At 34.3% G+C, this 16,849-nt stretch overlaps 1 non-coding gene across 1 annotated transcript; it reads right to left on the reverse strand.

Moving 5' to 3' along the window:
- Positions 1 to 10,735: 10,735 nt before the first annotated feature.
- On the reverse strand, positions 10,736 to 10,808 carry trnaf-gaa (transfer RNA phenylalanine (anticodon GAA)). Its single transcript has one exon. It is a non-coding gene; the product is annotated as a tRNA-Phe (tRNA).
- Between the last annotated feature and the right edge of the window lie 6,041 nt (positions 10,809 to 16,849).

The raw sequence follows: 16,849 nt of genomic DNA on the forward strand, positions 1-16,849 counted from the left end.
CACAACGTGGCTTCTCTCTGCCGTCTGAACACTGTAACAGGTAAAAACAGTCTTCGAAGCTATATCCTGCATATTAATAAAGTTGCACCTCATTCACAATAGAGCGCGCTGATTGGTTCAAACAAAGTCGCTCATGACTTAATGCTGAAAACTCAAAGACATCACGTTATACCAGCAGGTCCAGACATCCAGTCTCCATGCTGGAATTTACACAAGGATCTCATGGCTGTGACGTAGCTTCAAAATTTCTTTTCGAACCGGAAGAACGGAAAAACAACCAATTTTCACTTTTTTGTGAAATATATGTGTGCTAATAGTGTTTTTTTTAGCAAGATGGAACACACACATACATATATATATATACATATATATATATATATATATATACACACACATACATATACATATACATATATATACATATATATATATATATATATATATATATATATATATGTATATATATATATATATATGTATATATGTATATATATATATATATATATGTATATATATATATATATATATATATATGTATATATATATATGTATATATATATATATATATATATATATATATATATATATATATATATATATATATATATATATATATATACATATACATATATACATATATGTATATGTATATATGTATATATGTATATATGTATATGTATATATGTATATATATGTATATATATATATATATATATATATATATATATATATATATATATATATATATATATTATATATATATATATATATATATATATATATATATATATATGACTGTCAACATCTCAAAAAATGTGTTTGGTGTTTAATGCAGTAATATACATTAGTAGCTTGTAATGCAGATAAACCTTTATAATAGCAATTTGACGTAAATCAATCTAGAGAAGTTTGCAGCTCAAAAAGCTACAGATTCAGAGTAAACTTATTAACCATAGTCAGAATACTTGGCCTGCTTTATGACTGGAAAGAAGTGCTTGATGATCCATCAAGTAAACATCTTATACAAACAAACCGTGAACAAACCTACACCGTCATTTTCCGTAATGTCTGCGCTTGTGTAAAGACTGTGACATTTGTCCAGAGGCTTTAGCTTGTCTGAAATCAAAAGTGTCTCTAATAGGATGAATCGGGCTGTCACCGAGTTCAATGTTTTGCAGTAATAGCTGACTCATTCAACAACACTGTCAGGAAGAGGGATTAAAAAGTCTTCAATGTGAGAACTACCGGAAACTACCATCTGCTTTTTGGCAGTTTAAATATTCATGCCAGCTCTTTTCTTGAGTCAACAACCCTGCCTGGCATCCAGTGGTTTACTCATTATTACCGGCATAAAAAAAAGGGATGCTGAGCTCTTGCCACCTCCCTGTGGTTTTATGCATGCAGCTCAGCGCAGCGTTACAATAAATCGAGTTTGGCTGCCTTCAGGGAGAGCTGAATGCAGAAAAGATTTCTCACAAAACCGTTTAAAGTGTTTAAAATGTATTTTGACAATTATTTGACACAATGTAATAAAAGCATAAATGCAACATAGAAGATTTCTTACCTTTTTGATGACTGGATCTTTGCTAAATGCAAGTTTAATAAGCAGACAAAACTGTATGCAGGCCATTTACAGGTTGAGAGAGACTGTTCGACTAAGCAGTGGAAGGAAACCTGAAATAAAGTTTGGAAACAATCAGTTAGTTTACTTTATGTCAGATTTTTCATTAATTTATCTTGGTGACTCTATAATAACAGGTACATTTGGTGTCGTCTCTTTTTATGAAGCTGATAACACTACAAAACAAACAAAAATCTTGTGCTTAGCAAGCATTGAATTCTTTTTTTCCATAATGTTTTCATTGTGATGATGAAAATGAGTAGCTTGTTCCTGAACTTTCTGACACATATAACTTTGTTTTACATATAGGGCTGCATATTAGGGCCGCACAACATATGGTTCCAGCATTGATATCACAATGTGCAAATCTGTAATAGTCACATCACATCTGTGATGTCAATAATTTTAACCTTGGAGTGAAAGTTTATTATGCACATTTGTTTTAAGATCTGAGACTCTGTCTGCATTTCAACCTAATTTAAGCCATTTGGGCACAATTAATTAAATGTTTGTACAATTAATTGTACATAATTGTTTATTTTATTTGTATATTTGCTCTGTTGTATTTAATTGTTACAATTGTTACATCCATAGACTGGAATTGCTCTAATGCAAGTTTTCTATTGAAAGACATGAGATTGGGTAAACAATATAGTTTTTAATACTTGTAATGTTTTTATGGCTGCTCCATTCCACTGACATATACTCTATATTTGTAAGTTGTGCAAATGTTTATCCATCTATATCTTTGTGTGAGAGAAACAGCCCGGGGAGATTTACTTTATGTGATCTCTAAAAGGGTCCAAGTCTTGCAGCGAATCTCTGCCTTTCAGTGCCAAACACGTGAGCTGCTTTTCACAATTCCTTGAAAGGCGATCAAACAGAAAGAACGAAAGAGCCAGAAGGAAAGAACAGGATGAGCAGATGAAAACAAACACTCGTCCTGAGGCTGCATCTCTGCAAGGAAAACATCAAGAATCTGTCCACAAAGGTGCTGATATGAACCAGGGTCCTCATCTATGACAGTTGCTATGGTTATTTGCCAAATCTGGCTATTCCTGGGTCAGTTATCAGAGCTGAAAACATTTGTCTGGTTGTATGTAGAGCATGTTTAGAGACAGATGGCCCCTACAGTCAATCTGGATCACTGCCAATGGAGTCATTATACTTCAGACGGGACATCAAATAAAAGAGAAGATCACATAACATCAAATACAAAAACAGACTAGTGGCAGGGGAACTTGACAACATTCAATCACACAAGAGAGAACTTTCTCAGTGCTGTTTAATGGAGAGAAGGTTTGAACATATTTTAAACATAATAGTTATACAAAGTTTAACTTGCACTCAAAGAAATTGTTTTGCTACTTGTTCAAACTAATTTAAAATTAGCAGAAACACAATTCTTAAGATTTTTTGGGGACAACCTCTTTGTTTTATGTTCAAACTAAAATTTGTTAAGTTAAATTAATCAATTTGTGTTGGGACCAACATGAATAAACTGTGGAACCCTGCATTTTAACAGTGGAATATTTAGTCAATCTGACTAGTGTAATTGAGATTACTAGGATTACTTGAAAGGTTCATTTGATTCGACAAAAACATTTAAGGCAGCAAGAATATTTTTACAATGTATCATCATAAATATGATGCACAGACAGCTGCACAAAAATGTAAGAGACCACTTGGAAATTCTCAGTTTCTCTGGATTTACAATGCACGGTTTTAAGTTTACATTTTTTTCTGCAAGGTTTTTTTTTTAATTGAAATAAAACAATTGGTCAAATTAACAAAATAAATAAATGCCATGCTTTCATGTTTTATATTCATTGTGAGTATACATACAAATTCACACAGTACCAATGTTTTAAAGGGCATCCATAATGAAAATAATCTTTTGAAAGCTGTTTGGACAGAACTGTGTGAATGTATAGTGTGAACTCAGTCATATTAGGGTGATAGATTTAAATTTCCGGATGTTAAAATAGGATTCAAATCCCTCCCATTTTGAGGCCCACCACAACATAACATTGGATTGCAGTTTTCCTTGCCCACCGAATTGATTGGCAGCCACATGTCTCCGTAGCAGCATTTGTAACCAACAAGACAGGATGTGCGCAAAGCAACTGGAATTAAAGATCTGTTCAGCTCGCTGTGATCATCAATTATCATCAAATGTGATCAAGAATGTTTTTAAAACAGTGCATATTTGTGATAAAGTAAAGACGGTAAAATCGTTGTGATTCATCACCACAGCCGCATGACTACAATTATAAAAGATGTTTCAATCCCGATTTGTGGGCATTAAATCAGGTTTATTTTTTTACATTAACATAACGGATATCAATACAGCAGTAGATATTATTTGTATCCTGTCACATTTGCCATGCAAAAACAGTGCAAAGTTAAATGCACGCATGTGTATGTCCTGTGTGTGTGCGTGAACTTTGTAACAACATTGTGTGGGACTCATCGTTGCAGAAAGGCTTGAATTAACTCCACATCAAATAATCATTGGGAAAGTTCTTACTGTAGTATTTCTCACAAACATTATGTGAGATCTGCTTCCTTCATGTCTCTGCCACTGTGCTATTTATCTGATGCAGCAGGAGACAGAGACACACTCTGTCAGGCATGTAGGAACAGTGGGCGGGAAGAACTAGCTCATTTGCATTAAAGGCAGGTTACAAAAACAGCTACAGTGTACTCAGAGCAGAAAATTTCAATATTCTGAAAGGTATAATAAATAATCTGATGGGTGTTTTGAGCCGAAACTTCACAGACACATTCTGGAAACACAAAAGACTTTTCTTAAATCTTGAAAAGGGGGTAAAAGGGGTGCCTTTTAACTTTAGAAGAGTTAAGAAACCAATATTTGGTGGAATAACTTTCAGTAACAACAAATGAAAATGTTCTGGACAAATGCTTAAAACACAAAATGTTTGTTTGAAACCTGGAACAAATGTTATCAAACCATTATAGAAAAAAAACATAATATTAATATTTGACTCAAACGTACACCTGTTTTTATAATTAATTTAATTCATGGTAATCAATTTATACAATTTCTATAATTATATCATTATTTATATTTATATTTTATATCTAAATTGACAAATTTTGGGAAAAGGATGGGGTTAATTACCATGAAAATTATAAATAGATTTTTTTTATTTTGGCATAAAATACAACATGCTTTTTCTTTCTGTGATTCACATGGCAGTTGCACTGGGACTAATGGCTAATCTTGCCACAGGACAGGCCTGTCATTAGAAGATGCTTCTGTGTGGCTAAAGGACAGTCTTTATCTCTGTCAGCATCTTCCTCACGTGTTATTATCCGTGTCCTGTTTGAGTGCATCTCTGTCATGCTTTCAACCCAGCAAGTCTGACTGGTCAACAAAATGCTGGTTTGCCTCTAAAATGACAGCACTGGCTACTGAAGAACAGTTTAGTTGTAAGCTGGAAAATTAAACTAGCAGTAATTAAAAATGCAGCAAAACAGCCGTCCACAGCTTATATGTGAATCTTCAGATGCAGTGTAACAGATTTTATTGTTTAAAATGATTTCTTTGTTAAAGTGGTAGATTTTAATAAGTGTAAACATTGCCATCAAACCCCTGCTTGCAAACCAAACAAGAGGATGAAGTGACAGTTTGTTTTCAAAACAAACTCTGGTGTGGGTTTTACTGAAATGTGAACACGGTACTGACCAGAGACATCTACAGTAAATGAACCAAGACGTCACAAGATTTGAACCTAAAAAGGACAGAGTGATTAAGCACACTCAGTTTTTCCCTTTGCAGTTCACAATGTTGCATTACAGTACAGTCCGCATCAGAAAAAGAGATAATCCTGCTGCTGTTTTGACTCCTTTATATACGATCTTCACAACTTCCCTAACGAACATACAATCACGTTTGCACTCAACTAGGATGTTTAGCCCAGCAAACAACCTTTCAAAAATATATATTTCATAAAAGCCATTTAAGATCAGTTCTAAAATTACAGTGTGAATGCCAAGCAAACCAAGACAAACTACTGTATATCAGTTTCTCTACAAAATGATTCATTGGATTTACAATTTTTTTAAGGTAAGTGGTTGCAAACAATTTATTTGGGCTGAATTTTATTTGTTTGTTACAATTTAGACCACACAAACCAGTTTGCAACCTCTTATCTTTAAAAAAATGTAATAAATCCAGTGAATCAAACAACAAATGTGGAACAATAAACCCTAAGAAAAAGAAAGTGAAACTTAAGTATAGTTCACTCAAAACTGAAAACTCTGTCATCATTTACTTGTCTTTACTTGTTCAACTAGTTCAATTTTCTTTCTTCTGTTGAACACAATAAAGATATTTTGAAGACAGCTGACTTCCACTGTATTTGTTTTTACTATGAAGTCAATGGTTACAGGTTTTATGCATTCTTCAAAATATTTTCTTTTGTGTTTAATTAGAAACTCTTAGTAAACAAGTGAGTAAACAGTAAGCAAACTCAAGTAAACAGTGAGTACACTTTAATTTTAGGTGAACTATCCCTTCAAAACCAAATCCAGTACCAAGGCCATGTTTATGTGCTCTAGAAAGGTCTCAAGTCAATTCTCAACACTTACAACCAATACAAAAACTAAGACTAAGGGAAATAATCTTGAACTTTGCCCAATTTCCAGCTCCTCCCTGACTCTCTGAGCATCTGAGCTATTGTTGTTCATTAAAAAAAAAAACAGAAACTTCCTAGAGTTTGTATTCCAGGAAGACATTAAGATCAAGAAAGGCCAGATTGCCAGGCACTGACAGGCAGTGAGTTTCATTTACAATTAACAGTTTAATGATATTTTCAGATAACAAATAAACCATAAAAATGACTTCCTGAGTGCAATAAAGCAGCCTTTCTAGTCAAAGAAGGGGAATGTTTTCCTATAGTTTGATGTTGTGCTTTAATTAGTCTAACAGCATACAATATTATCAGATAAAAGAAGAATGCCAAGAAAACAATGGCATATCCTTAAAGTAAGACTGTGACAATAAAAGTACTGTCAGTCAGAAATAAAAAAAATAAAACAAGCAGGAGAAAAGATGAGACAGAAAATATGTCAAATCTTCCAACACAATCTCATGGCAATTCATACATTTTTGATTTAATAGCTAATTCGTACAATCTCATCCATACATTTTAATTAAGAATTATGGTTGAGTTTAGGGATGGGCTATGGGGGGACACCGCTTTTAAAAGATCAAAAGTTTTCATACGAATGAATCTTTACTGGGATGACACAGTGGCGCAGTAGGTAGCGCTGTCGCCTCACAGCAAGGTCTCTGGTTCAAGCCAATGAATCTCTACTGCATTTCATTGCCTTGTACTTGTACATGTGTAATGACAATAAGGTTGAATCGAATCTAATCTCTATGAATTTGTCAAATTAGCCACTTTTTTTGTCAATACATTAAATAGAAACTTTTTCTCATGAGATCAGGCTGGAAATCACACTATTTTCGGATTATACTTACGGATTCATAATTTAAAAAATCTCAGGCGATAATATAAAATGTGGACATGACAAGAAACCTGAAAGCTCCAGCCAGTGTCGATTAAAACATTTAAAACTCAATCATTGCATTACAACTGAAAATAAAATAAAATTATTACATTGTTAGAAAACAAAAATGAATGTTGTCTGGAACACTCGCTGAAACAAAATGTGAATTACAAAAAGTAAGATAAAAATTAATAAGACCACATACTATCCAGTGCTTCCCACAGGTTTGAAATATACTTGCAGGGGTTGAAACACCTGATTTAACTCGATTTTCATTCATTATGACAGTGTTATATACCGTCTCTTTTTGAAGGTTTCATTTTTAAAGGCTGTTGAAATAAAATTTAAAAAATCCACTATTTCTTACTTTTGTGCTATTTAAGAGTCATGTGCACCCATTGACAGATAAAAGCTGATCTCTTGCTTTCTCTCAAGTTCAAGTTGCTTTATTGGCATGACATTTTGTACAGTGTTGCCAAAGCATTTTAGATATGAAACATGTAATATATTTACATGATCAAATTAATAAAATATACAGAAATTGATAAACAAATGACAAAAAACTGTGCTAAAAATTAATATTACAAGAATAATCTCATCATCTCTGAGTATATAGTTATGTTTTTCTGACTTTTTTTATTAAAGAATTAAGTATTTAATATTTCTCTCGCTCTCGAGGTTGTGCAACAGTCAGTTGTGAAGCCAAGCAAAAATAGGCTTAAATAAGAAGGTCATCCAAAACGCACAGGATTAACAAAATTTAGAAAGCGCAAGCAAAAATCCCAGACATATTAGGATATCTAAAAACTACAGCCGGACGAATTTAATAAGATTGTGTGTGATTGGAGTGTTGACAAGTCTCATGCACAAAAAAACAAGCAGTACAAAATGTGTAGGGCAAGAGAAGATTGTGCACTGGTTAATTGATTGCGAATGATCAATGGGTTGAAATACTTGGGTGGCCGTTAATATACATGGGCAGCCCAACCAAGTAAAGTCTGTGTGGAAAGCACTGCTATCACTTAAAAAGGTAATAAAATGAAAACTAAAAACCGACATCTCAATTATATAGCTAATGCCATAATAATGTATAAAAATAATAGCATAATAAGACCTTGAACTTGTAATAAACTTACACATATCACCACACAAGAGCTGTCACTTTAAATAGCAAACTATGTAGAGTCGGCTATATAGTATTCCACTCATATAAAGTTGAGATAACAGGGAATGATGATGATGATGATGTTGTTTTTCCAACAAGCTTTAACTACTGCGTCAGTACATCCCACAATGGTATACACCATAAAACAAGTGTGACTGATAGTGCCACATATGTGGGAACTATTTGCCTGACATGCTCATTACAACCACATTTATACCACTGCAAGATAACCAAGGGTTATTTAGAACCATAAAGCGTGTAAAGAGAAGCCACCTGAGAACTGGACAATGAAACTGGAGACATTTTATGAAGACAGTTCTGCTGGAACATACAGTCCAGCCTTAGTTATAATAACCAACACTGTTTTTGATGCAGAGATCGTAGACCATATCTAAAACCTGGAAGGAATGCGAACGGAAATACTAAACTCACGTGTTTAATTTATGGTTCATGGGGTTCAGCGTCCTCCAGATTACGAGTACAAATAAATTAGGGAGCAGCTTCGTATAGTACAGAATGTCAAATACAAGAACCTGACTGACCAGAATGTGATGAGGGATTTGGTGTGAACAACAGAGGACGTTTCTGTGTATCTGGTATGTGTGTGGGAGAATCTGAAGAGATGAAGCAGGATATTGAGGATTTGGCTGCACGCCGGCCTTTAGTTATGTAATACCGGTTCCCATATGTGTTTCTGTCTGTGTGTGATATACTGTATGTCATCTATGCCTCTAGTAAAGACATGCTTGCACAATTTGCAAAGGTGGGTCAGTTCTATTAAAAGTAAAACCACTCTGCCATGCTACTAATCATGCGTTTGAAATCTAAAACCTTTCTGATAGACTAGAATGATGCAATCTCAGACAATGACCTAATTAAAGTTCAATTTTTAGACCATCATTAAATGTGTAAATAACTGTGAAATAATTAGCTCTTGTCTCCACCTGAACGAAAAGCACTTCATAGAACACCGACAGTCATGAACTGCACTCCACAACATCTAGAACTACTGTCAATAATATAAAGCCAGATAATAAACAAACAAATGAAGTCAATTAATGGATGATAGCTAAATTTAAAGTCAAATTGGAGGAAATGCTAAAAGAAGACTGGACTACACAGCATTCAAATTTGCAATACTTTCTATTTCTACATGTCCAAGCACTAAAACTAAGACCTTTTCAGAGTACTGTACACTAACATGAGGTAATGAATACATACCCTCACAAATCCTCATTAATGGGCCTATAATTTTTCTAATTAAATGTAATTTAATGTGTTGCTGAACAAGTGAAAAAAATCTCTATGAAGAAACAACGGTCAAATTATTTAAGTAGCCACATATTATTCATATCCAACATGTTGTCATCTGAACAGCATTCAAATGTGCAATACTTCCTATTTTACATGTATAAAAGACAAACACATACAAGCACTACAACTAATGCCTTTTCACAGAACTGTAGATTAACATATAACAAGATGTAATGAATACATACCCTCACATAAATTAGCTTAAAATATTAAAGCTATAATTAATATAAAGTTATTTTTGTTAAACAATGGTAACTTCGAATTAATAATAGTTTAACCACGACATCTGAAGTAAAACGATGGCTATACAAATGATAATCAATTCACCAAAACAACACGGTTGCTGACCTTTTAATATGATGAAAGCATGGGTAATTTTTCTGCACTTGCATTCTAAAGAAAGTATATGGGATTTCTGTTTTATGGAATGTTGCTTATAGAACATTTCTTATGATATTTAATATGATTAAATAAATGATGAAATATATAATTCATATTTAAATAAACAAATATATATACGCCTATCTGTGCCAATACGGAACATTTTAGGAACGTTTAACCTGTTATAGCATGTGGTAGGTTAGCCTATGTGACAGACCACTTGTTTTGGCAGTATACTTAGAGGCAACAACAGATATACAGTGAGTTGAGCTGTAATATAAGTAATATAAAGACATGTAACGTTACATTGGGTTCAAGCTGTTACAGGTACTGTACCGTAATACAATCCTGGAGTCCACATATGTCACAAAAGTCAGCACAAATGACTTGGCTTCTCTTGCGTTTACCACGAGGTGAGACGCCAGATTTGATGAACAACATCGCCTCCTGGCGCAGCTACAGCGAATAACCGCTGCGGCGAATAAATACTAAAGTAAACTACAGCGACATCCTCAGGCCGTGGTCTGTACTACACGATACATAACCACATTGGCAGTCAGACAAGCAGACATTACAGCGCAGATGACGTTAAGTATTTGTCATCTTCTTTGCTTTTTATATTCTATAACTTTTCTTTTTAGCATATTGTTTTTCTAATGTTGAAATTCTTTAAATGTATAATTTCATTCTAATGTAACGTGCGAAAATAAAACTGCCGAAACCCGGGATCGAACCAGGGACCTTTAGATCTTCAGTCTAACGCTCTCCCAACTGAGCTATTTCGGCTGATGAAGAATCATGGACTGCATAGCCTACTTGGATCGTACCTCAAATCACTTCGGATTATAGATTTTATTTAAGTACTTCATATTTATACCAGTTATTTTACAAGATTAATTTGATAACTTCATTCGTATACATTTTGTCCTGGAACTCAACGCCCAGTTTCCGCGTATTTCAGATATAAACGACTGTAATTGTGCTTATTTTTCATTCGCACAATAACAGTGCAGACATTTTCGAAATTGTTAAATCAATTAAATTCGAGTTTATGATCAAGGAAACCCTACAGAAAAGTAAGTAAGTGAATAAATGACAAGGATACAAAAAATCTAACGTTATGTGGGTAAATACACAGTAATATCTAGTAATGCACGTGAGGGTTGATTCAGTCAACATGGGATTCATCCTTCTGCTAGTTATTCCACCCACACGAATCTCTCTCTTTCTCTCTCTCCCCCTCTCTCTCTTTTCCTGTCCTCCAAGGTGACTTTCTCCTTGCACAGGCACATAGGCAGATCTTTGTTCTTATGCAAGTCTGGAGAAGAGATGAGTGAGGACAGAACGAAGGGAGAAAAAGCAAATAGCAAGACACAGCCAGTGATAAAAGAAGAAATGATGACAGTGACTGGAACAGATGAGATTAAAAAGATGCATGCGTGTGAGAAGAGAGAGAATGGTGTGAGAGGAGAGATTTTAATGAATACATGGCAGCATTTTCATTTTCATACAGTAAGAGAAAATATTACCCACCCACCTATCCACTCTCTCCTTTTTCTTCTCTCTTTGCTCATGAAGGCACACAAACAGAGGGCACCCATACTAATCAGCACACTTGAGTTTTCATAATAAAAAGAGAAGAGTGTCAAATAGATGCTGATTATACCATTTAAAATGTAATATGTAAATTTAATTAAGTGCATTAGATTTCCTAATCATGAAATAAATGAACAATTACTAATGGGTAATTTGAATGCACCCGTGATAACCTGCATTCCATGTGTGTACATAGCCATGTGCATGATCATAATTGTTTCTCAGTGACTGAATAATAATGAATTCGCTTAATAAATGAAATAGCCGTGACTATACTATCAATTTAGCATAGTCTCTCATAGTGGCAAAGCAAACTGAAGACTGCCAGCACAGTTAAAAAAGATAATACATTCATTTTGTATAATAAAATATTAACTGATCGTTTTAAAAGGTAACATTTACGGTGGCCGAGAGAGCGTGCAGCAATTTAGGAAAACACGTGCAATTACAAAAAAACAGCAGCGAATTAAAAAAAGTTCTTCATCCATTTACAGCACACATGCTGCAAATCCTCACAACGCATGCGCATTAAATGAACGTGCTGCATTTTCACACAACGCGGACAAATTAATCAAACGTGCTGCATTTTCTCACAACACAAACAATTTACGAAAATGAGCTACATTGTCTTACAACACTTGCAAAAACATTGTAACACAATTGTTTCAAGTGGATCCAAAAACGTGACGGACGCCGCTGTGCCGTGACTATTGCTCAGTGAAGTTGTAGGTGATCTTTGAAAGGTGAGCTTTTTGTTTGTTTATTTAACATCCTGATTCCCATGTCTTTTGTATTTTAATAATCTAAATAATCATAACATAAATAGCCGGGTCTGTCAGGTTTTGGGGTCCTCTTGAAACATTTCCATTGTGTATAGTGGTATTTGAAAGTGTTCCGAAAAAATGCAGCGCGTTTTCGTAGATTGTTTGCATTGCAAGAAAATGCAGCACTTTTTATTCATTTGTTTGCGTTGTGAGAAAATGCAGTGCTTTATTTCTGAATTTGTTTGTGTTGTGAGGATTTGCAGCATATGTGCTGTCAAACAGATGAAGATCTTTTCTTAATTTGCTGCCGTTTTTTTTAATTGCATGTGTTTTATTAAATTGCAGCAGTAAGTTCTCTCAGCTACTGTAAATATGTCATAATATTACAATTTTAGTATATTTAAATAAACGCATACTACCTTGGTGAACATACTTTTAATTAAATTTAAATAAAACTCTTAATAAATAAAATTAATCATAATTTTTATATATTTTTTCAAAGTAAATGTACCCAGCAGGCACACAAAGTCATAAAATGTTAAGATAATAAGATGTTAAGATAAGTTATGATGTCAGGTGACCAAAATTCAATGTCTAGCCAGCGTCCAAGGACAATTTTGATGTCCAATAACAATGTCAAATGATGTTGATATTTGGTTGATTTTAGGTTGTGTTGTAAAGTGACCAAAATCCAACGCCAAGCCAACTTATTCAAATCATTGTCATATTGACGTCAAATACTGACATTTATTCGTCAGGTATAGCAACCAAAATCCAACATATGATATTATACTGGTACAGACGTTATACTGGTATACTGGTACACAATGTCAAGCTGTAACATCATTTGATGTTGATACTTGGTTGTTTTTCTGTCCGACGTTGGATTCTGACATCAACCAGATTTTCATCTCCATGCAATGTCCCTACAATGTTGGGGTACAACTTCAATCTAACATCCTGTGCCTGCTGGGTAGTTGTTGAACAAATCTCTATGGAGAATAAATGGTGAATTTATTTAAGTAGCCACATATTACTTGTATCCAAACAAGTTAATTCATTCACTCAGTTTCTTTTCAGCTCAGTTCCTTTATTAATCAGGGGTTTGCCACAGTGGAATGAACCGCCAACTTATCCAGCATGTATTTTACACAGCGGATGCCCTTCCAGTTGTAACTAATCACTGGGAATTCCAAACAAGTTGTTATCAGAAAATAAACCTATTGAGGGTGATCCGACACTCCTTTGTGTTAAAAAACCTGGCAAGACGAAAATCATCCCTCACTAAATGTCCACATTTCAATTTTATATTTGTGTTCATGAAGTGAATTAAAATTTAACCAAGAAACTAAAGGTAGACCTGTCCTTACTGACCCGTATTATCCCCAGAATCAGAGTTCTTCACCTCTCCATTAAGGCATCCGCGTCTGTGTGCAAGACCCCGTCCCCATTATCGGCCCTCCAATTATTGGGCTCCTGCAAATGTCAGTGTGTGTCATCAAACATTAATAAGTGTTAATACGATCAGACTTCACAAGTGGAGTGCAGCTTCTATCAGCGATAATGAGGAATGGATGTCTCTCATTCTCTACACACACATGTTGGCTGAACCACAACCACATCTTTAAAGATGAATAACATTTTAAGGTCTCTGAATCAGGAAGAGAGAGAAGGGGGGATTTTGAAAAGCTACCATTTGACTGATTGAACAGGTAGCTACTTTATTGAGTATCCCTCGAATGGCATTTGATCTTCTGGGTGAGATTGGAAATGCTGACAAAGACACAGGAGGTTCTTAATTGCCAGTTTGACTTTTATCAGCTGGGATGAAGTCAGTCAACCTTTCTCGGCAAGGACTAATTGTATATATTAAAGCAGTCTGCACTTCTTAATAAACTCAGGTAATGAGAAGACGCCACCGTACACCAATTAACTTTCAGCACAAGCAGCTCGGAATGTTATCATTATTCAGAACAGCAAACTTTCCTAATCAGGAAACCTATGCAGATTAGACTGTACACCTTCAACAAACACCAACTTATATGAACATACAGTCTACAGTTTCAAGGTGCTTTGGACCTACTTAAACATTAACATATTTTAAAGTGCAGTACTAAAAACATTCAGATTCCTCCAGGTTAATTTGGCACTAGGTGAATTCCTCAATTATCCGACAAACACAGTTTAAGGTATTAGTTCAGCCTAAAAATCAAAATCATGTTACTAATTACTCTCATGTTGATCCAAACCCGGAGACCTTTGTTCTTCTTTGTAACACAAATAAAGCTATTTTAGGTGAAATCCGAGAGCTCTCTCATCCTCCATAGGCAGCAAGGTTGTGACTCCTTCAAAGTCTAGAAAGGTATCAAGAAACATCCTCAAAGACAGACCACATGCCTTCAGAGGTTTTTAATAAATAAAATGAATATTATTAAGCTATGAGAATAATATTAATTAATTTTGTGAGCACAAATTCAATTTATGCAACATTGCGGCAAAACAACACCATAATCTACTATGACAATTACCTCCTCAGGTACAGATTATGTGCTTTATTCAGTGTAAAAATATACCAATGTGAGTTTGATCATCATTTAAGGTGACATTTATAGCTGTACTACTAAAAAGCAGCAGATTGTTCACATCAGATCTTGAAAATTAAATATCTAGCAAACTGTTTGAAAATCAAAGTCAGTGACTCGGTGCAAACCAACATCAGTCACTCAGCCCAAGGCTACTTTTAATAACTAAACAGGATAAATATGTATTAATCAGTGCAGTGGCTGATATTTAAATGAATGACTGGTATTTAAATGTTTCTGTCGTGTCGGTGCAGACAGCCAAATTGCTTGTTGCTAGAATTTTGTCGCATCATGTGTTGTTGGGACACGGTGTCAGAGGTGCGACACATAAACATGCGTAATTTAGACGGAGTTGAAGGCTAATTAACAAGAAGGCAACATAAGGGTAAGTAATTAATAACATAATTTTTATTTTTGGGTGAACTAATCCTTTAACTGGCATCCTGACTTTTTCACTGACGTTGCAAATTGGTGAGCTCTTCTACAGTGGCTGAAACCCTCCAACTGCAGCTTTTCCAGATGAAGGTCAAAGGGACTTTCAAACCTTCATCATCAGAAAGAATCAAAAGGTACGACTAACCTTTTCTGGGGAGCATGCTGTGTGGACTGAAAGGTGGTCTAAAGTTTATTGATGAAAGAAAGTTTAATTTTGGCTTTTGGGGCTTTAATGGTAAGCATCATATTCATCATCAAAATTGAGAAATACTAATCCCAAATTGTGTAGAGAAGTCGGTGAAAGTGAAAAAGGAAGTGTCATGGTTTGGATAAGGTTTTTGACAGCAGGATTTTGATGTCGTTTATATGGAGATCAGTCTCAAAAAAGAATACATTTACAAAATAAAACTCATACATGCACAGCACAATTCACATTTACAAAAAACTACTTGTACGTTCAAAACAATTCGTAAATACACAAATCCAATTAGTAAATTCAAAACACGATTCATAAATACACAAATCCAATTCGTTAATTCAAAACGGAAGTCATAAATACACAAATCCAATTTGTTAAATAAAAATGCATGTTATTAATACACAAAGCCAATTCGTAAATTCAAAATGCGATTCATTAATACACAAATCCAATTCATTTGGCAAAAATATTTATGATTTTTACTTGAGAATTCACAAATTGTGTTGTATTTATAAATTGTGTTTTGAATTTACAAATTGTATTTTGTAAAGATGAATTGTGCTGTGCATGTATGAATTTTATTTTGTACAAATATTATTTTTAAGACTGATCTGGCTCCATACTTTTACAGCTAGATGGCAGAGTGAATGAAAATGTTTAACAGAACATTGATTATACAGTGCTCTTCGTTAATGCATACAATAAAACACAAATTAACATTTACTCAAAACACTTACCTACAATTGGTATACCAGAGGACCGATAATAACTGTGGAGCTATTTCATAGTTTTTAAATGCACCTACTCTGTGCAAACATAGAACTATGCTATCAGCATAATAACTATGCTGAAGTTGGAAACAAACCAAACAAGCAAAGAGGCTGAACATTTTTATTACTGTAATTCAGACTTATTGCTCCTCTATTGTAAAGAATACAATTACCACCTCAAAGTGAAATAATGTACAACACTGACAGATATATACATATATGGGACACAAAATAAATTAATTTCAGCTTTGAAAAGTGGTTTCAGTGTCAATATCTTCAGAAACTGATCGAACCAGTACGCATGCCCTTGGTAGAGCAGAATTGAAATCAGCTGCAGTTTCAAACCACAGAAATATCACTGACTATTTACATCCCTGATCATATACATTAATAAACACTATGATAAATCTATTGCCCTCTAGACTATCAGTGAGAAGGACACTGGAAAATATGTGCAAATGTATGTGTACTGGTGGATGGT

This window comes from Danio aesculapii, chromosome 6, assembly GCF_903798145.1.
Source record: "Danio aesculapii chromosome 6, fDanAes4.1, whole genome shotgun sequence".
Classification (NCBI taxonomy): domain Eukaryota; kingdom Metazoa; phylum Chordata; class Actinopteri; order Cypriniformes; family Danionidae; genus Danio; species Danio aesculapii.